We start from the raw sequence: 6,860 nt of genomic DNA on the forward strand, positions 1-6,860 counted from the left end.
TATCGACTTCCAAAAAGCATTTGATTCATTTTGGCATACAGGACTGTTCTACAAAGTTATTGAAAGTGGTGTAGGGGCTAAAACATATTACATAATTAAATCAATGTATACCGGCAATGCGTGCAGCATCAAAATTGGCAAGAAAATAACAGAATTCTTTAACCAGGGTTGCAATCTGAGCCCTGCACTCTTCAAAATGTACATCAACGAATTGGCCACTATTCTAGAAAAATCCTCAGCCCCTGGTGTTAGTCTCCACAATTCAGAGGTTAAATGCCAGCTCTTCGCAGATGACCTATGCCTGCTGTTACCCACAGCACATGGCCTACAGCAGAGCCTGGACCTGCTAGAGCAGTACTGCCAGACCTGGGCCCTGGCAGTAAACCCCAAAAAGACTAAAATAAAGATTTTCCAGAGATGATCTCAGTGAATTAGACCAAAGATCTCAATTGGAACAAAATATATAGAGTACTGCACACACTACAATTACTTAAAAATACGCTCAACTGGACATCTTAATGATGCAGTGAATGAACTGAGAGAGAAAGCACGCAGGGCATTCTACACCATTAAAAAACAAATTCAAATTGAAATACCTATTAAAATCTGGATAAAACTAATTGAATGTGTCATTGAACCAATTGCACTTTATGGCAGTGAGGTGTGGGGTCCACCTGCAAAACAAGATTTCACCAAATGGGACAAACACCCCATTGAAACCCTGCATGCAGAGTTCTGTAAGATTATCCTACATGTCCAGAGGAACACTACAAACAATGCATGCAGGGCAGAATTAGGCCAACATCCACTAATAATAAAAACTCAAAAAATAGCAATTAGGTTTTGGAAACATCTAACAAACAGTGACCCCCTCTCATATCATTACCAAGGCCTGAGCAACAGTGCAAGGAGATGAAACAACAGAGCTTACTGTTACAGTGCAAAGATTGATACTACTTCACAACATTCTCATCAGTTAACTGCAGAATATTGCTGGAAAATACAGTAAAAATGAAAAGCACCCAGATTAAACTTTGTCCCATATAACGGATATAAATTATAAATAGGCACATGCTCAGTGAGTCACCCAAATGAAAAATTGTGTAAACATGTCGATCCATCAAAAAGAATACCTAACGACTTGCTGGGGTGCTGTTAAATGTAGCCTCCGTAGGCAATTACAAACTTTACAGGCCTTAAATATACAACCTATTTTCAATAATCTTTAAGTCCACCTCCGGTGTACCCCACACAGCCCCTTATCGTTTTGTCTGATCTCCATTCTCTGGGAAAACTCATGAAGATATTTGATTTATTGTCAATTTGGGGAGTCTGAGGAGAGATCAACAGCTTGCAATCGAAGAGGCGAGGAGACAAGAGGATTTCCCTCTTTCCCACATCCAATATCCAGGTGTTCTGTCTGGAGTTGTGGGGCGCTCCCGGGAAGAAGCTCTGAGTGGCCCTCTGTGTCAGAAGAGGACAGAAAACAAGTGATGATGAAAAGGAAAATGTTTAATTACTCCCTGTGAGAGGCGGCTCTCTGAGTAAATGCCACAGATTATGATTAAAATGTTCAGACACCGAGTTTACCCATAAAACCTGAGATGTGTATCTTATTCCCTCGTAAAGGAGGGCCTCCAAGTGCCAAGTTCCAGACAGTTGCCAGCTGTGAGTTATGATAGCCAACCTTGACAGTGAAACAAGTAGGATAGTCTGTAGAGATATACCCATAGTGTTGAGGCATAGAACCTCTTTATTGAGATAAAGTCTTAATTTAAAAGCAAAATATACATAAAAGTTATCACTATTTCATACTAACATCACGTTTGTTATTGTCTTGAGTTGAAAAAATGAAGAGAAGACCTTTGGTGCCCAGTCCCTGAACACACACTAATATTAAAATGTTCATTTAAGTACACACAATATTAATCAATTAAAATGATCACTTGGTAGCCAGGAAAGGTTTAACATGAGCAACAGTCATGGACAGATAAATGCTGTGGGGCTGACACACTCTCCAAGGGGGCCACACTCTCCCCCTCCCCCTTATCCAGAGCGACTTACAGTTAGTGAGTGCATACATTTTCATACTGCTTGTTAGTGAGGCCCAATCAAGTCAAGTACCCCGCAATGCATACTGACTGAGATTAAACACTTATAAAAACAGTAAACGCACACACACGCATAAATGCACACATGCTGACATCTGTGTGATTATTGGGGCAAATGATGAGTCAAGCATCAGAGCTCAGATTATCATAGTTATCACACAAACCTCAAACTCAAAGTGGTCTTCCATCCTATAAAACAAACATGGCCAGAAAGCTCAATAATGTTAAAGATTATGTCATGGGTGGTGCAACGAAATGTTACACCTCAATCAGTATAGTGACATTGTCACGACTTCCTCCGAAGCTGCCTATTCTCCTTGTTCGGGCAGGCTTCGGCGTTCGTCGACACTGCCGCTCCTCATCTCATCATTCCATTTGTTTTGTCTTGTATATTAAACACACCTGGTTCATATCTCCTCATTAGAACCTGTATAAGTAGTCCCTCTGCCACCCTTGTCTTTGTGTGTGATTGTTTATTGTGGAGGTCACTATAGCTCGGTGGAGCTATATTGTATTTTGTATAACCGGGATATTCACCTGTGTGCTTTGTTTTCTCCAGTGCGCCGTATTTACCGCACCGGAGTATTTTACACATTGCTGCGTACCGCTGTATTGCCGAATAAACCATTTATTCTGTCATTTACCCTCCTGCGCCTGACTCCGTCCAAATCACCCGCTACAGATATGTGGGAAATCGTGACAGGTTTTTGTCAGTGCATGTGGATGGAATCAATCATTCTACAAATGTGGTTTTGAGCTGATCCAAACAATGTGTTTATAATGAGATCCTGAGTAGATGTGTGGAAGCTGAGAGCTGCAGGAACAGAGATACAGAGGTTTACATATGGGAGGAATAGTTGGTATTTATCATGTTGATCACTCCTCCTTACCTCCCTCTCTAGAATCATGAGTAGGCCGAAGTGAGAATGGCAGATATTTTGACAGCCCTGAAATTCTATATTTTTCCTCATGTTAGACAGTGCTACTGCATTGCAAATAAGAGTGGAATGTGTGTGTGTGCGCGCGTGAGTGTAAGAGAGAGAGAGTAAGACTGATAGAGGGATGTGCGGCCACAGATAGATAGATTGCTGGCCATGGACATGGTGAGTGACCGTTTGTTTGGTGATGTAGTCATCAGGGACTGCAGACGTCCACCGTGTCCATTAGAAACTGACAGGCTGCTTTCACAGAGACACAGTTGACTGTAGATTTTACTGATTTCCCAAAACGGATTAAATATACATAATACAAAAATCGAATTTTAAGCCTACAGTACATCATTTAGCTTACATGTAGCTCATAAACGTAACTCCCTTCCTTACTTTACATAATACGGATTGTACAATACGGATTGGTAAAAGTTGCCACAGGGCATACCACGTCGTTTCAACGTGGTTAATTGGGTAATATTTTGTTGAGATGTTGATCAATGAGATTACAACCTATATTCACCCACTCAAAAAGACAGCCAAAAGTTTCCAATGTGTTATCACTATGCTTTCAACCATCTAAAAGCACAACCAAATTCCAATGGAAAAACAATGTCAGCTTTTTGGTTTAGTTTCACCCAAATGTATATCACTGCACTTTCAACCATTTACAAGCACAGCAAAAGTTCAAATGGGAATACAATGTCAGATATTTTGTTTCTTTATAAAGCAGATTACATTAAAAGTACTTGATGAAAGAGTGATCAATGCCGTTTGAGAGTCTGTGCAGATAATTGCAGCAATTGTGAAGATCTCCATACACCTGCGATGACCTATGCATGATATCTTGAACATGCACACTTTATTATATTATAGAAGAAGAAATGTATAGTTGCAGTAACCAAAGTTAAAGAATAAGACTAAATAAAATAAAACCCCACTCTAAGCCTGTTATTAATACTCAGGGAGAAGAAGGTGTAGATTCACGCGCAGAGCGCGGCAGGTGTTTATTACGCTTTCGCAGAAGGCAGGAATCATGGTCACAGGCAGGCAATGGTCATACACAGGTAGGCAAACAGGCAGGAGAATCAAAAACTAGAACTGAAGGCTTTAACAGGTTCTCACAAACGAGCTAGGAAAAGGCTTAGTAGAGTCAAAACGAACAATACCTCACAAGGCACAAACGAATGAACTGAACTAAATAAGGAGCTGATGAGACCAGGTGAGTAACTAACAACAGGTGAAAAAAAGGGGGGGGTCAAAATCTAAAGTAACAGTCAGTATCTGGTGTGGCCGCCAGCTGTATTAAGTACTGCAGAGCATCTCCTCCTCATGGAATGCACCAGATTTGCCAGTTATTGCTGTGAGATGTTACCCCACTCTTCCACCAAGGCACCTGCAAGTTCCCAGACATTTCTGGGGGAATGGCCCTAGCTCTCACCCTCCGATCCAACAGGTCCCAGATGTGCTCAATGGGATTGAGATCCGGGCTCTTTGCTGGCCATGGCAGAACACTGACATTCCTGTCTTGCAGGAAATCACGCACAGAACGAACAGTATGGCTGGTGGCATTGTCATGCTGGAGGGTCATGTCAGGATGAGCCTGCAGGAAGGGTACCACATGAGGGAGGAGGATGTCTTCCCTGTAACGCACAGCGTTGAGATTGCCTGCAATGACAACAAGCTCAGTCCGATGATGCTGTAACACACCGCCCCAGACCATGATGCACCCTCCACCTCCAAATCGATCCCGCTCCAGAGTACAGACCTCGGTGTAACGCTCATTCCTTCGACGATAAACGCCAATCCGGCCATCACCCCTGGTGAGACAAAACCGCAACTCGTCAGTGAAGGGCACTTTTTGCCAGTCCTGTTTGGTCCAGCGACGGTGGGTTTGTGCCCATAGGCGACAGTCCAGCCTCTCTCAGCCTATTGCGGACAGTCTGAGCACTGATGTAACTTGGGCAGTTGTTGTTGCCATCCTGTACCTGTCCCGCAGGTGTGATGTTCGGATGTACCGATCCTGTGCAGGTGTTGTTACATATGGTCTGCCACTGCGAGGGCGATCAGCTGTCCGTCCTGTCTCCCTGTAGCGCTGTCTTAGGCGTCTCACAGTACGGACATTGCAATTTATTGCCCTGGCCACATCTGCAGTCCTCATGCGTCCTTGCAGCATGCCTAAGGCACGTTCACGCAGATGAGCAGGGACCCTGGGCATCTTTCTTTTGGTGTATTTCAGAGTCAGTAGAAAGTCCTCTTTAGTGTCCTAAGTTTTCATAACTGTGACCTTAATTGCCTACCGTCTGTAAGCTGTTAGTGTCTTAACGACCGTTCCACAGGTGCATGTTCATTAATTGTTTATGGTTAAATGAACAAGCATGGGAAACAGTGTTTAAACCCTTTAAAATCAAGATCTATTAAGTTATTTGGATTTTTACGAATTAGGATAATTTTCGAACAGGGTCCTGAAAAAGGGACATTTCTTTTTTTGCTGTGTTTATATTATTTTGGGATAACATATTGAATTTGGCCTTTACTGTTAAAGTTCATACCCACTGGGCACAGACGTCAGTTCAATGTCTAGTTTTGATTTACATTTGGTTGAGTTTTCACTAATGTGAACGCAACGTGAAATCAACAAAAAATGTCACCATGTAATTGGATTTAGGTTAAAAGTTGGATTTAAAAAAAGATAAAGCCCTTACGTTGATTACTTTTTTCAAATCCAATCAGTTTTCCATGTGTATTCAACGTCTTCACATAGATGTTTTGGGTTGAAATGACGTGGAACAATGTTGATTCAACCAGTTTTTGCCTAGTGGGTAGAAATGCATTGAATAACACATTCATAAATGGCAAAACAGACAGTCCCAAAAATGTATAATAAGGAATAAGGTTCTGCAGTGTCTGTCCTATATCTAAGAAATGATTAGACCAATATTTAGTCACTTTGGTTATGGCACTTTTTAAGCCCTATTCACTTTTGTGCCGAGCAAAACAAGTGAGTGAGCGTCTTACCTGTCAATGTCTTATTAGTTTGTAGCTCAAACGGTTAGGTCTGGACAGTCGGCTTTGTGAGAAGACATCTACAAAATTAGGATGTGGGCGTCTGAACGACTGCCGTAAAGCTTGTGGATGTCGTAGAGCAAAACAAACGATACTGTTGTGTTCATGAGTCTTCTCTTTCGACGATCACGTGAAAAAGTATCTAGTATTTACATCTGACTATAATTTAAATACTGTAGTAAAAAAAGAGCAGTATATACTATATATTCACTGTAGTGTTTTTGCAGACTGTAGTACAGTATACTGTAGTATTTACTGTAGTGTTTTGGGGGACTCTACTGTAGTATTTACTAAAGTGTTTTTTTTAAATTTTTTTATTTGACATAGAAGTGGGCGGCATTCTCCTTGAGGAAACCAACTGGAGAAATACTAAAAGAGCAAATCTTCCATAACCTGCAGGTAGGTAGGACTGGGTTCTGAACATAGAGTTCAGAGCTTCTGCTCTTTTCTATAACAACAGGGAACACAATATATGGTCGTTACTTGGCATGTACAGTGCCTTGCAAAAGTATGAATCCCCCTAGGCGTTTTTCCTATTTTGTTGCATTGCAACCTGTAATTTAAATGGATTTTTATTTGGATTTCATGTAAAGGACATACACAAAATAGACCAAATTGGTGAAGTGAAATGAAAAAAAAGTAATAACGGAAAAGTGGTGCGTGCATATGCATTCACCCCCTTCAATATGAAGCCCCTAAATAAGATCTGGTGCAACCAATTACCTTTAGATGTCACATAATTAGTTAAATAGAG

The 6,860-nt window shown here is 41.3% G+C and overlaps 1 non-coding gene across 1 annotated transcript; it reads right to left on the minus strand.

Moving 5' to 3' along the window:
- Nucleotides 1-6,438: 6,438 nt before the first annotated feature.
- Nucleotides 6,439-6,492, minus strand: LOC121542234. The gene has a single exon (XR_005995845.2). It is a non-coding gene; the product is annotated as a U7 small nuclear RNA (small nuclear RNA).
- Nucleotides 6,493-6,860: the final 368 nt, after the last annotated feature.

Source organism: Coregonus clupeaformis, chromosome 27 (genome assembly GCF_020615455.1).
Source record: "Coregonus clupeaformis isolate EN_2021a chromosome 27, ASM2061545v1, whole genome shotgun sequence".
In the NCBI taxonomy this organism is placed as follows: Eukaryota; Metazoa; Chordata; class Actinopteri; order Salmoniformes; family Salmonidae; genus Coregonus; species Coregonus clupeaformis.